Genomic DNA, 15,659 nt, shown 5'->3' on the forward strand with positions numbered 1-15,659 from the left:
GTCTAATTTCAAAATCATACTGTTGCAGCCTTTCTATCCAGCGAGCCGTTTGTCCTTCCGGATTCTTGAACGACAATAGCCACCTTAAAGCAGCATGATCAGTCCTTACCAGAAATTTTCGACCATAAAGATAGGGGTGAAAATGTTCTATGGACTTAATTATCGCCAAAAGTTCCCGTCTTGTAATGCAATAATTCCTTTCTGCTTTTCCCAGCATTTTTGAAAAGTATGTTCGGGGCGCGTACGGCTAGTATGGTCTGTTACAACACCATTCCTCTTGAACAGAAAGTTTTAATTGTTCTTTACTTGCAATATGCCGGGTTCGGAGTTTTTTTATCACGCAGATCCCATAAATTTTCGATCGGATTAATATCCGTTGATTGTGGAGGTGTTTTCAAATATTGCGGTGTGTTATAAAGCAACCACTTTCTTGTGTTGCGTGCTGTATGTTTGAGGTCATTGCCTTGAGTGAAGATAAAGTTGTCTTTTATACCCATTTTTTCTGCACTACTTACAATATGGGTTTTTAGTATGTTTAGGTATATTTTGTGGTCCATGATTCCCTCGATGAAGTGTAATGACCCCATTCCAGCAGCACTCATACAATCCCAAATCATAAACCGAACCTCCGCCGTGTTTTACTGTGGGACGTAGATTTTCTTTTTGTAGCTCTGTATTTTTCTTCCTCCAGACCGTACACTTGCCATCAGAACTAAAAACATTAAATTTACTTTCATCAGTAAATATGACTCTTCGCCAAAACTCGATAGGCTTATTAATATTATTTTTCGCGAAATCAAGTCTCTTGTTTCTATTTGCGGCATTTACGAAATAATTCTCGCGAGCAACTCGGCCGTGGTATTCATTATTTCGTAAACAATTACGAATAGTGCTGAAACATACACTTACTCCAGCGTTGTTTGCAAGCTCAGCAGCGATCTTAGGGGCACTAATTTTAGGATTTGTTTTTATTTCACGCACTATAAAACGTTCATCGCGTAAACTAAGTTTTCGAGGGCGACCAGATTTCACTTTATTTTTATTGGTTTTTCGTTCACCATATCGATCTATAATTCCTTGTATAGTGCTGTGTGGCCTATTAATTGTTTTTGCTATTTCTCGCAATGATTTGCACTGATTATGCAGTTGTATAATAATTTTTCTTTCAGTCTCACTTGTTTCCTTATCTTTATGACCCATTTTACCGAATGTTATAAAAATTGACTGGTTTTGCAGAAGGTTGCCACTAGACTGTTCATCAAAGACCCTGTCTGATTATTTGTCGGGTCCCGCTAAACCATAATATAAACAATCGGACGCCTTTCGAGTACATTCTAGTACCTGTACGAATACTTTTTGCGCGCCAATTTAGAGACACGTCTCATAGTTTCTAATTTTTCTCGTTAACGTTAAACTTTTTCAAGTGTATTTATGTGACAGTATGTAGTTAAAATATATAAAAATTACAATTATGTTTCGTTTTATAAACATGTGTGCAATTACATAGAGAAATACATGGTTTTTTAAGCCTACAAGAGGTGTACGAATACTTTTTACACTCACTGTATATACAGGGTGATCCACGCAATTGTTTTAAGTCATAACTCCGTTATTATTGCATTTACGAAAAAATGATAAAGGAGAAAGATAAATGGTTCGAAGAGCACTACATCTGTGGGCCTTCAAATTTTTTTTAGATGCAGCAGTGCATGTGCAATTAACAATTGCATCATTTCTTTAAATAGAAATGCATATTTTTTGCACATATCGATTCTTCCGTTCATTCTACGTAAAAAATGATTAGGGTACCATGGCAAAAAAATTATTAGATCTCGAGATATTTTCAAAAAAGACACGCAGAATTCGAATCAGGCCACACAATCTCCAAAAACCTCATTAAACTCGATTAATATTCCTTCGAAAGTATTGTTATCGACCGCGTTGATTAAGATTGCGGATAATCAGGGAACATATTGGCCAACGAATCCATAAAATGGCACGTCATCCCACCGCGATCCCCGCATTTCGGCGGACTTTGGGAAGCTGCCGTAAAATCACTAAAGTTTCATTTAACACGAGTAATAGGCGACACCCTGTTATCGTACGAAGCGTTATTAACATATATCAATCAAATTGAAGCGATTCTCAACTCACGGCCGTTAACACCTCTGTCCTCCTACCCAAACGATTTATCCGTTTTGACACCAGCACACTTCTTGATTGGTGATACGTTAAATGGCATACCCGATTACGAAATATCAAACATTCCATCCGGTCGATTGTCGTCCTGGCAGCATGTGCAAAAAATGCGACATCATTTCTGGCAACGATGGAGGAAGGAATACCTCCACGAGTTGACCACACGTAAAAAATGGCATAAACATAAACCCGAAAAAATAGAAATAGGCAGTATCGTAAGAGTGCGGGACGACAATTTACCTGCAATGCAATGGACCCTCGCACGGGTAACCAAACTTCATCCCGGACAAGACGACATAGTTAGGGTAGTCACAATAAGAACCGCGAAAGGCGAATACAAACGGTCGGTAAAATGTCTCGCGCCGCTACCGATATAAAGAACAACATTGTAAAATACGGACGCTGTATATAGTTAACAATCAGATCAAGGAACTAGGTAAATAGGCGAATAATATTAAGACCAATGTAAATAGCATGTATACAGGGTGAGTCACCAAACGTTAGCACCTCAAATATCTTTGTTGTTTCTAAAGATACGTAAAATATGCTAAGGACAAAGTTGAATGGTGCAATGGGGGTGACACGATGCAAAAAAAATTTTGTTTTTATGTCATTTTTTTGGAGATATCAAGGTCACCTTGACTTTTTTTTAATGGAACCACCCTTTTTTAAACACCTACAATGATAGTCCCTTTCATTAGTAATTCAGTGACTATAATTAGTCCAAGGTCATTCAAGGTCAAGGACAGAAAAACGCAAAACTAAAATATGGAAGCAGAATACGTTTATCACGATTGAGACTTGTAGGAAATAGTAAACATACTATGGTCGTAGTTAAAGTAAACATACATACTAAGGTCCTTCAATGTTATTCAGCATTCTTATTTACTATCAGTATGTTTCCAAACGCGATTCCGCTGTTATATTCGATGACTGAAAAGTGTGATATGATCACGATTTACTGTGAATGTAGAAAAAATGCAGTGCAGGCCCGACGACTTTATGAAGAAAGGTACCCCGATCGAAACACTCCTTCTAGACATACTTTCACTAATACGTACAGGTTGTCGAAGTACTGGAAGTGTACATGCAAGACAGTACAAACGGAAGAATCCCACGACTAATGAAGACAATGAAATTAATATTTTAGCAGCTATAGCTGTCAATCCTCACGTGAGTACGAGAAAAATTGCCCGGGAAGCAGGCATAAGTCAAAATAGCGTAATACGAATTCTGGCCCGACATAAATTTCATCCGTTTCAGATATCGCTCCATCAAGAATTTCACGGGAATGATTTTCAAAATAGAATTAACTTTTGTCAATGGGGATTGCTTCGAAATCATTCATTTTTTTCTAATGTCTTGTTTACGGGCGAAGCAACATTTACTAACCATGGCTCAATTAATCTACGGAACGCCCATTATTGGTCTGTGGATAATCCGCACTGGCTGCGAGAAATTGATCATCAAAGACAATGGAGCGTAAACGTGTGGTGTGGTATTTTGAACGACAAAGTAATTGGACCTTATTTCGTTAACGGAATGATGACGGGACAGAAATACGCTCAATTTTTGCAAGAAGATCTGCCAATTTTGTTAGAAGATGTCCCTTTACAAAATCGCTACGATATGTGGTACCATCATGACGGTTGTCCTGGTCATTATGCACGAGTAGCAAGAGAAACGTTGGATTCTCGATATCCAAACCGATGGATTGGACGAGGCGGAACAGTTTCATGGCCAGCACGTTCGCCTGATTTAAATCCACTGGATTTCTTTTTATGGGGTCTGCTAAAAGATACCGTGTACACGGATGCTCCAACAACAGTTGAAGATATGCGTCAGCGTATCATCACAGCATGTACGAATATCACGTCGGATACACTTATCAGAGTATCGACGCAGACGGCCATCATTTCGAACATTTATAAAATACAGGTATTCTGCTTCCATATTTTAGTTTTATACGTTTTTCTGTCCTTGACCTTGAATGACCTTGGACTAATTATAGTCACTGAATTCCTAATGAAAGGGACTATCATTGTAGGTGTTTAAAAAAGGGTGGTTCCATTTTAAAAAAGTCAAGGTGACCTTGATATCTCCAAAAAAATGACATAAAAACAAAATTTTTTTTTGCATCGTGTCAGCCCCATTGTACCATTCAACTTTGTCCTTACCATATTTTACGTATCTTTAGAAACAACAAAGATATTTGAGGTGCTAACGTTTGGTGACTCACCCTGTATATATATATACATATAAGAGGCAAGGTAGATTCATTGTAAATTTCATTACCATATAGACGAATTGATATAGACCATCGAAGCAGTTGAACAGAGTCATTCAAGGGGGCCGGCATGTTGCGACGGCAACACCGAAGGTCGTACCGTACCGTTCCTCCAGGCGACAAAGGGACATACCTGAAAGGGATGTCCCATTAAAAACGTGCCAAATAGCTATAAACGACCAAGAAAATTAGGTTACGACCACCGCAATTCGACAATCCCGACCCCGACAGATGAACAGCACATGCGACCAAACTAACGAAACGACGAACGAAAAACAGTAATAAATCACGCCATTGACGAACGAAGACAAAACCAGGAATCCCTGACAGTCTCCCACTCCCATCAACTCAAAACTCCTCCCAATGCACCCACGTCCAATTACAAAACACTATATTTTCCCACCTAAATCCAAAATCATCCAATCACGATAAAACCGAACTGACGACAGACAGGACACGACAAGACAGATCAGAAAACAAATCGAACAGGCAGACGGACGAGACGAACTCTCCGAAATAAACATATATCGCGAACCACCAAGTACCATTTAAGAAATCTCGAACCGAACAGTTATAACGCGTCTTCTATAACTCGCTTCATATATTAATGTATATATATATAAGGCGCTAAAACTCAAGGAACGTAAAGAATATATTTCACAGAATTCATAAGGAAATACCAATCCCTAAGACCTATATCCCATAAATTCCAAATTCAAGAGAACAAGATCTATTCAAATTAAAACATTGATAAAGAAATAATGAGAAAATACCTGCAAAATTACTTCTTAACCGTTGAAAACGAAACTCGAGGCCCTGGGGTGGCCGAGGAACCAGTCCGTGACGTAAAGAGCGAACCAGCACTGTATCCGTTGGCGAACCTCACCCATTTGAAAACACTGAAAATAAATAATAACATGTATCCAACGGTAGAAGGTGAAGTCTTCAAGCTACTACACGCGGTAAGGAAAATAAATTTTAGGGACAAATTGAGAATAAATGAAGGGATCGTTTGCGGTGCAATTAAAAATTGTCTGTACCTAAAATACTTGCACTTGTGAAGACTTCATTCAACGTTGATGAACCACCGTTGAATTACTTCCGTGAATTTGATTGCAAAGTTCAAGAACATAGACCCTGTAGCGGCTAGCGGGGCGCCGGAAGAGAAATCTTCAGCGCACCAGCACCAAGAAAGATTTATGGTTTGCACAGCATAAGACGCTATTTGTGAGAAAACGTCTTTAACGTTTATGGCCACTTAGCGGGCAAACGTGTCCTTGTAGTTCCTAGCGACGAACTCAATAGCGCAAGTGGACGCCATAAATTTTGGGTAGTCTAAGGGTCTCCAGCCTAGAGTGTCCCAGCGACGCGTGCCTGGTTTCCATCACCCGGGAAAGCTGGGCCCGTTGACGTAAGCCAGCAGTCACGTACCGCACTTAGCACGGGGCCCGGAAGACACCCCGCTGCATCACCAAAATTAGATTTTTAACAGCACGACACGCTCACCCTTCTCACGCACGAGAGGCGTGGAACGTGGGCGTGTTATGCAAAATGCACGGATTGGTGGAAGTTCCTCGCAAGGATTACGTATTTCGGAAGAGATAATCCGTCCGGCGCTTACCATATACCTTCGAGTTATTTTTTATGTTTGTTATGTAATATTCTTTATCTTGTTACAAAATATATCGGAAATGCAAAGTATATACTTTGTAATAAATGGTCTATATAAAATTATGATGAAAAGATGACTTTTTGTATGTGCAAATACATTTTGTAAGAGAGAACTGGACTTTTACTTTTTTTATGATCTTTTATACCTTTGTTATTTATATAATTTTCAATGAATATAGAAAAACTAGTGTCATTGTTTTGTTCTCTATATCGTCCTTAATATACTGATTTTTGAATCATGAATATTGAACATTGAATATTGAATGTTGAATATTGAATTTTGAATATTGAATTTTGAATATTGTTTCTTGTTTGGTTTTTATGAGCATTTTCCCAAACCCTAGTAAAACCGTGAAATTCGGCCGGTTATTCTCGCATAGGCACCTCTTTTTCGCCCGGCACTAAAAGGGTTAAAATTGTAACCCGAGGGGAATCAATAAATGATATATATATATTAGACGAGGTGTAAAAAATTTTTGAAAAAAATTTGAATTGGTCGGAATCGCAAAAGAAATAGTAAAAGTTGATTTTTTCAGCTTTTTTATCTGAGCCTGTATTGAAAATTTAAAGAATGTATTTGATTCGCTCGAATAAATTATATCCATGCTGAAAATTTCACCGATATTGGTTAATTCGTTTACGAGTTATAAACGATTAAAAGAGCGATTTTAAGTCGAAAATCGTGAAAGACGGCAATTTTTCCACTTCTAACCATTTGCATCCAAGCGCGGAATAATCCGCGACCCTACGACTGTCAGCTGTCACCGAGCGCGGAATAATCCGCGAGCCTGCGACTCTTTTTTTTTTTCCAATTGCAAAATATTCTTTGGTTGCGACAGACCACGTTTAACCACTTGTGGAAGCGTTTCGTTTTAATTTATTTAATTTTTCATTTTAATTTAAATAGTTTTATTTTATGTATAAAAAAATATTTGTTTTTCCTTTTTTGTAAAAAAAAAAATGTAAAATGCGATATTTGCGATATAAAACTGTGTAACAATCGTTTTAAACAGTACATTGTTAATACACTCCATGAATAATTTGGATGTCCGTTACTGCACATACGATCGACCGCACGCGGTGATACGAGTCATTCGTCAGTAAAACGTCGCTGATGTTTCAACGCGGCAGCTTAAGTAGAGCGATGATGCAAATGGGTTAAGCGTTTATAACTCGTAAACGAATTAACCAATATCGGTGAAATTTTCAGCATGGATATAATTTATTCAAGCGAATCAAACAAATTTTTTAATTTTCAATACAGGCTCAGATAAAAAAGCTAAAAAAACCAACTTTTACTATTTCTTTCGCGATTCCGACCAATTCAAACTTTTTTCAAAAATTTTTACACCTCGTCTAATAAACTAATCCTTCCAACTTCTTAATAAAATTCAAGTCATTTGATCTGATTTTTAAAAAGTTATGTTGCTTCAAATAGTGTAGACTCAGTTTTGCTCGTTAGTGTATGTACATAAGGCGCTAAAACTCAAGGAACGTAAAGAATATATTGCGCAGAAGTTATAAGGGAATAGCAATCCCTAAGACCCATATCCTATAAATTCCAAAATCTATTCAAATTAAAACATTGATAAAGAAATAATGAGAAAATACTTGCGAAATTACTTCCTTACTGTTGAAAACAAAACACGAGGCCCTGGGGTGACTGATGTACCAGTCAGTGAGGTGAACAGCGAACCCACATTGCATCCGATGGCGAGCCTCACACACTTGAAAACACTGAAAATAAATAATAACATGTATTCAACGGCAGAAGGTAAAGTTTTCAAGCTACTGCACGCAGTAAGGAAAATAAATTTTAGGGACAAATTGAGAATAAATGAAGGGATCGTTTGCGTTGCAATTAGAAATTGTCTGTACCTGAAATACTTGCATTTGTGACGACTTCATTCAACGTTTATGAAATCAATGAATACATATATAGAAACAACTTATAGCGATCATGAATAAATTACTTCTGTGAATCTGATTGCAAGGTGAAAAAACATACCTCGCTTCATATATTAATGTATATATATAAAAGGCGCTAAAACTCAAGGAAGGTAAAGAATATATTTCACAGAAGTCATAAGTAAACACCAATCCCTACGACCCATATCCCATAAATTCCAAATTCAAGAAAACAAGATCTATTCAAATTAAAACATTCATAAAGAAATAATGAGAAAATACCTGCGAAATTTCTTCTTAACTGTTGAAAACAAAACAGGAGGTCCTGGGGTGACCGAGGAACCAGTCCGTGAGGTAAAGAGTGAACCAGCACTGCATCAGTTGGCGAACCAGCACTGCATCAGTTGGCGAACCAGCACTGCATCAGTTGGCGAACCTCACCCATTAGAAAACACTGAAAATAAATAATAACATGTATCACTCAATGAATACATATATAGAAACAACTTATAGTGATTATGAATAAATAACTTCTGTGAATTTGATTGCAAAATGGGAGAACATCGACTCGATAATTTCATAGGATGGATAATAAAAATCTCCTTGTACATTTTAACCAAAGAACCCCCCCCCCCCCCCACCTAAAGAACAAATTCGGTCATTCAAAATAGGCAGAATTTTACATCAAAATAGACAGTTTCTGCGAATATCTCGGAAAATAAAGAGACCGCCGTACTGTGCGGACAAATGGCCTGTTTTCGAGAAAATTAATCAAAATGTATACTTCAAACCTAATCGCCATAATACGTACTCACAACACACGGCACTGACACGAATGTCTGCTCTGAGGTTACTACTGGCCGACGCTCGCGAGCGAATGTTCGATGGCATTCCTTCCATTGTCCCATTGTTTCTGTCGCCAGTCGATTGGTTAACAGACGGCGACCGCCCTCGTTACCGATCTCCGCGTGTTTCTCTGCAGCTTCCCGAGGAGGATCGCCGCCGCGTATACAATATGTGTTGGCGGTTAGTCGGCGTGCTCCTTGCTGCTCGATGCCCAGGCCGCCACATGTGCATTCTCAACTGTCTTTATTCGGCGGTTTATTCGACTTCGAATAATTTTCGGAGGCGCGTTCGAATGCTGTAACGAGGACACAGAGTTGGGCAAAATATTTATCTAAATAAAAATTTCGAATTACGAATAAAAGATAAAAAAATTTTTATTCGTTATTCGAAGGTTCGAATAAAAAAATTATCTTTATTCGACGAGTATCGAATAAATAATTTTATTCGACGAGAATTTATCCGACGAATAAAGATAATTTTTTTTATTCGAAGCGGATTTATTCGAACTTCGAATAATTTTTTCATCTTTTACCTGTATCTTTTATTCGAAGGCTTCTAATAAATCTTCAAATTACTTTTACCGAGCGCCGAGCTTCAAAGACCCATCGACGACAGACGACATACAATGTAAGCAGATAGAACAGAAGAAACTAAGGCTGAGCAGATGTCAGCACTATATCGGGAACGCCGAAAACCCGGGCGTGAGCACTCTCATTCCTCTCTGCTGTTACTACATTTATACATATCTTTCGTCGAAGGCTTGTGAAACGCGAAACTGATTCTAAACACTCCTAACGAACTGTTTAGTCTATAGAGTATACATTGTATAACATTGTTTGCCACGACATTCAGAAAAAGTTTGTATCTCGTAGGAGGCAGGCAGTTGCTATTGGCATTCAGTTGAAAGAGTGCCCCTTAGCTCTTTTATGCGGTGTTATATTGGGAGGGCTAGTTTATGACACCCTCAAGTGTCTACCTGTCGAAAGGCTAAGAAGCCAGACCGCCGAAGGGTGTAACATTGTGCAAGGTCAGGTATCCCGGTGAGGCAATCACGATGCAATGTTTTCATGAAACTTCTTTCAACACATTGGTGGCATTCTGCCGCTATAAATCACAGCAAACATGCCGCAGTTTGAATTATATTTACTTAACAATATCACGAAAGTATCCTCACGAAGTTACAGCACTCCTCAACAAATTGTCATAATTTACCTTATTCTCAGATCTTCTAGGCGCATACACACACACAACAAACAAACACACACACACTTAAAAAAAAAAGCTTCTCCCAAAAAATATATTTGCCATTGTTTCTGCATATGAATGGATGCAACAGTAAAAATAAAAAAATCGTTGTGGTCTCTCTCCCTTCCCCCCTCTCTCTCTCTCCTGAAACAACCCTTCACCTTTCACTGCAGCGACGTCGTAACAGTGGGACAAGAGGACAGGTTGCCGCTCGTCCGTTCTCAATGAATGCAACAAACATCCCAATTCCACAGGCATTCTGTGCCCCTTAGCTCTTTTATGCGGTGTTATATTGGGAGGGCTAGTTTATGACACCCTCAAGTGTCTACCTGTCGAAAGGCTAAGAAGCCAGACCGCCGAAGGGTGTAACATTGTGCAAGGTCAGGTATCCCGGTGAGGCAATCACGATGCAATGTTTTCATGAAACTTATTTCACCACATTGGTGGCATTCTGCCGGTATAAATCACAGCAAACATGTCGCAGTTTGAATTATATTTACTTAACAATATCACTAAAGTAAAGTACGTTGTAAGTTATGTATGAAGTACCGTTACTACCATTACGTATATCATAAAAACGCAGAAACTCTCGGGCCGCACGATGTGTTAGCAAGACGCCGCGGCGCTCCGCGTAACAGTAGGACAAGAGAACGGGTTGCCGCTCGTTCCTTTCCGATCAACGTAACAAATATCCTAATCCCACAGGCATTCTGCGTCCCTTAGCTCTGTTATGTTTCTGACACCCTCAAGAGTGTACCTGTCGGAAGGCCCAGAAGCTAGACCGCCGAAGGGTGTAACATTGTGCAAGGTCAGGTATACCGGTGAGACAATCCTGATGCAATGTCACCTTTTTTTTTGTTTTCCATTATTCTTTCATGAAACCTCTCTCAACACATTTGCGGAATGTTTCTGATAAAAATGATACCAAACATGGTATAATGTGCATCATATTTACTATGCATTCGTACATTTGTTCGAAGCGACGATGTTTCAGATTTCAGAGCATGACTGTGTTTCGCACCGAGGCTGCATGCCAGCTCTTTCGTCTTCGGCAGGACACTGTCGGAGAAGGGCTAATTTATGACGCCCCCAAGTGTCAACCGTTCGAAGGGGCCAGAAGCTAGACCGCCGAAGAGTGTAACATTATGCGGGGTCAGGTATATCGGTGAGACAATACTAATGCAATGTCCCAATTCTTTTGTTTTTCATAATATATTCATGAAACTTCTCCCAACACATTCGTGTAATTTTCCTGATAAAATTGACACCAAACATGATATAATTTGGATCATATTTACTAGGCAATCGTACATTCGTGCGAAGCGGCGATGTTTCAGACTTCAGAGAATGACTGTGTTTTGCACCGAGGTTACAGGAAAGTTCTTTCGTCTTCGGCGAGACAGTGTCGTGGGAGGGCTAATTTATGACACCCTCCAGTGTCAATGTTATGGAGCGGGCCATCGACGCAAGATTCTAATTCGCAACAGGTTGCTTTCAAACCATTAGAGATATTGAAATCAAATTTTTACAGAAAATATTTAGAATATATTCATTTTTAACTGGAGATAAAAACTAGAAAAAATCAATTGATAAATATAGTTTGCCCAACTATTTGTTACATTTCGCGAACAATAATTTTTAGGGATTTTTGAGGGATTCAGCATGTCAGGTTGATCTTTTTATCTAGTGCCATTACTGAAAATTCACATCCTTGTATTATCCAACCTTCCAAGATGCTAAGTGGCTAAAGCGCTTTTCACTATGGAAAAGTCCCGTCTCTGCATTATTGGGAAATGGTTAGTGGCATCCTAGACCCTTGCGATCGCCGTCGGCACACGTACACGCCGACCAGGCGGTGTGTGAGTGTGCCGCCATGTCAGTTTCCATAGCCTCCCTGAGAAACGACGTGCTGCCGAATATTGCTAACCGTTTCTCGATGATGCAAAAGTACGACTTCTGAGGACCTTTCCACCCTAGATAGAACTTTCATCTAGCTCTTTTCACCATTGACAAGTCCCGTGACTGCATTATTGGGAAATATTTCCAGGCATCCCTGACCCTTGCGATCGCCGTCGGCACACGTACACGCTGATCAGGCGGTGTGTGTGAGTGTACCATGGCACGGCTATTCGAACGAAGCTACGACAGCGCCATCCACGTTGTCGCGCCGCTCATGCTCCTACAGGCCTCTCTGGCGGACAACATGCTGCCGAATATAGCTAATCATTTCTCGATGACGCAAAAGTAGGACTTCTGAGGACCTTTTCACCCTAGATTGAACCTTTATCTAACTCTTTTCACTATGGAAAAGTCCCGTCGCTGCATTATTGGGAAATATTTCCAGGCATCCCGGACCCTTGCGATCGCCGTCGGCACACGCACACGCCGACCAGGCGGTGTGTGAGTGTGCCGCCATGTCAGTTTCCATAGCCTCCCTGAGAAACGACGTGCTGCCGAATATTGCTAACCGTTTCTCGATGATGCAAAAGTACGACTTCTGAGGACCTTTCCACCCTAGATAGAACTTTCATCTAGCTCTTTTCACCATTGACAAGTCCCGTGACTGCATTATTGGGAAATATTTCCAGGCATCCCTGACCCTTGCGATCGCCGTCGGCACACGTACACGCTGATCAGGCGGTGTGCGTGAGTGTGCCGCCGCACGGCTATTCGAACGAAGCTACGACAGCGCCATCCACGTTGTCGTACGTCCGTACATTCTCTCTTCCTCTGTTTTACCAATACAGTGTGTTGCTCGATACTGAACTTTGGAAAACGTTCCTAGCTCCCCTACTGGACAGAAATGTTACTATTTAGCTTCCTCTAGCGGCCATTCGTTCTTTTATAGCGTGACGATCATTATTGTGTCGGGGCATTCGGAGCTTGCCCTGGTCAGGTTCGGTTCCCTCCCCTTAAGAGAAGCTCGTTCTAAAAGATTCAAGACATTTTTTCTATTACTTAAACCTTATATTCTATTTTTTTCGTTTTGTTGCATTTATGTCTTTGTGTGTGGTATATATTTATTCTACGTATAATTAAGATTTAATAAACACATTATTATTAACGTTAGATCCCTACGTATCGTCCATAAGGGTAAAATCAAATAATAAAAAACCAAAATCGTTGGACCCAGAAGCATTAGAACTATTAATTTAATAAATAAAAAAAACAGTTTAAAAGTCTATCATTCACCTATTACCAATTTAATAACGTAATTATTGATATTATCCATCTGATACTATCCATTATTATAATAACTAAATTTTAATATTATTTTTGATTTGTGATTACTTTCATTAAGATATTCCATATTTGTACGCGGTAGTTACAAAAAGATTTCTCGAATCTATATTTCACGTGTCCCATAAAACATTACATGTATGAAACATGCAAGTAAAAAATAGATTGAACTATTATATTTAAACGATTTTTATTTTCATCAAAAATATTAATGAAAATAAATTAAAAATTATTGTTTAAAAAAGGAAAATATATTTAATTGTCAACCATTAAAAAATGACTATTTTTTAAACATTTTTACTGAAGATTTCATTGCAATATCTCTAATAGTTCAAAAGTTATAACAAAATGTCACTTACTTTTCCGATCCGGACCACTGTGCGTCACAGCGGTGAATATCCCCCAACAACCTTCCGTGTTCCCAACCGTGTTTCGTCTGTGTCGTGCACGTGTTACAATACCACATGACTAGTCCAGTAATGACAGACAGAGGGTCATTCTATTCCCTTCAATTTCTCCTGTCTGGCTACGCTACGTACTACCGTTCACAAAAATATTGGGACACAATATAATTTTGAATTCTAAGCTTTGTATTTTGAATGGATATACAATTATGTACAAAACTGAGTTAAATTCTGTTAAAGTATAAACTATATATTTCTAAAAAACGGCTAGATTCTTATTAACCCCTTGCACTACTATTTATTTTGTGATTATAATGATTAGAAATTCTTCGTAGGCCAGAATTTCATAGATAAAAAAGATAATTTATATCTATTGTATGCTAATGTTTTCTCCAAAGGATATACATATATCAACTACAACGAAATAAAATTTTATTTCAGTTTAAAGAAAATTAATAACATACATATTTATTAGACTGTGTTCAGAATCTTCATCGCGACTCTGACTCGATATTGTAGGGCAAGGGGTTAATAATTGTGTTAGTATAAAATATCGGGAATCACAAAAATATTGGGACACTTTGTTGGTTCCAGTTATAAAATAAAAATAATACCTTCAGTATAATTATTTCATACTTTGTTGGATATCCTTAATTTTTGATAACATGACTTAAGCGATTTGGTATATGATTTTTTGCAAATAATCTTTGCTAATTTTATGACACTCTTCTTTTATCCTGTTTTTTAATTCTTGTTTATTACGTATTCTTGCTTTGTAAACTCTGCGGTCCAATTCATCCTACAAATTCTCAATGGAATTTAAGTCAGGGGATTGGGGAGGGGGCTGCAATACTTTTGCACAATTGAAAAACTCAGGACAACAAACGGTCAGCTCGATTTAGACGTGACTGACCACTTACATTTTCTGATCGTTCGGAGCAACTGTAAACATTCAGGGCAGCAAACGGTCACCTGTAAGGTGTAGCCCGGAATTTGTGCGTTATTCGACATTCACGCCAAGTAAAGACAGTCATACGAGTATAGCGCACAAAAGCGATCGAACTGTATTCGTGAAAAATCGAAAACGACAGTGAATGTGTTGATAACAGTGCCAAAGTAAGACAAAGAAAACGAAATCCAGAGAATTGGTTACGAAATAAAACAAAGAAAACAAAAGAAGGACAAATTACTGTGTGTTATAAAGAAAAACCAGCTAGGCGAACCGGCGCACAGTGGGGTATTTGGCCCGAAAAGCCGGAAAAAAGTCAATTTCAAAAATTTAACGTAAACTGTAATTTTTTTATTGCTCGAAGTTGTTGAATGTGTGTAGAACATTGTACTAAATTGTTTTTATTCATTTGTAAGTTTATGAATGTCTAAACTTAATCGAAAGTCGAGAGATTCTATGACTTGTATTGCCTTTCCAATCATGCTATAACATATCGTACATTTATTAGTGATTTTTACATGCTTTAAAAAAGCTGTGTAATTTTTTGCTTTATGGATATCTTTTAGGTAAGTATGGACTACACTCTCAGACTGTTTTCACTTTTTTATTATACTCATTTATAAAGTTATTAATATTTGAATATGATCAATAATTCAGAAATTATTTTTACAATTATAAGACTTCATTAACGATTTTATTATGGTTCTGAGTGAGTCCCGGTGGTCTTTCTGGTCTCATTATATTCGGTAGAGATTTGCGATTCCAAGCTAATAAAGTTTGGTTCCAGATTTGTCCAGATTGACGTTTTATAGCTAATTTAGTATTAGCGTTTAGAAGTGTTTTACGTACGCAAATTAATGGTAATAATTTAAAAATATTCTTAAAATACATATCTACTTATGAAAACATT

The 15,659-nt window shown here is 38.3% G+C and overlaps 1 long non-coding RNA gene across 2 annotated transcripts; it reads right to left on the reverse strand.

Annotated features, from left to right (window-relative positions):
- Positions 1 to 388: 388 nt before the first annotated feature.
- On the reverse strand, positions 389 to 5,600 carry LOC143360422 (uncharacterized). Of its 2 annotated transcripts, XR_013083272.1 has the most exons (4): positions 5,527 to 5,600; positions 5,260 to 5,385; positions 4,495 to 4,619; positions 389 to 712 (listed from the first exon to the last, which is right to left on the reverse strand). It is a non-coding gene; the product is annotated as an uncharacterized LOC143360422 (long non-coding RNA). The 2 variants fall into 2 exon arrangements; XR_013083273.1 differs by lacking the exons at positions 5,260 to 5,385; positions 5,527 to 5,600 and having other exon boundaries at positions 4,495 to 4,701.
- Positions 5,601 to 15,659: the final 10,059 nt, after the last annotated feature.

This window comes from Halictus rubicundus, chromosome 13 (genome assembly GCF_050948215.1).
Source record: "Halictus rubicundus isolate RS-2024b chromosome 13, iyHalRubi1_principal, whole genome shotgun sequence".
Classification (NCBI taxonomy): domain Eukaryota; kingdom Metazoa; phylum Arthropoda; class Insecta; order Hymenoptera; family Halictidae; genus Halictus; species Halictus rubicundus.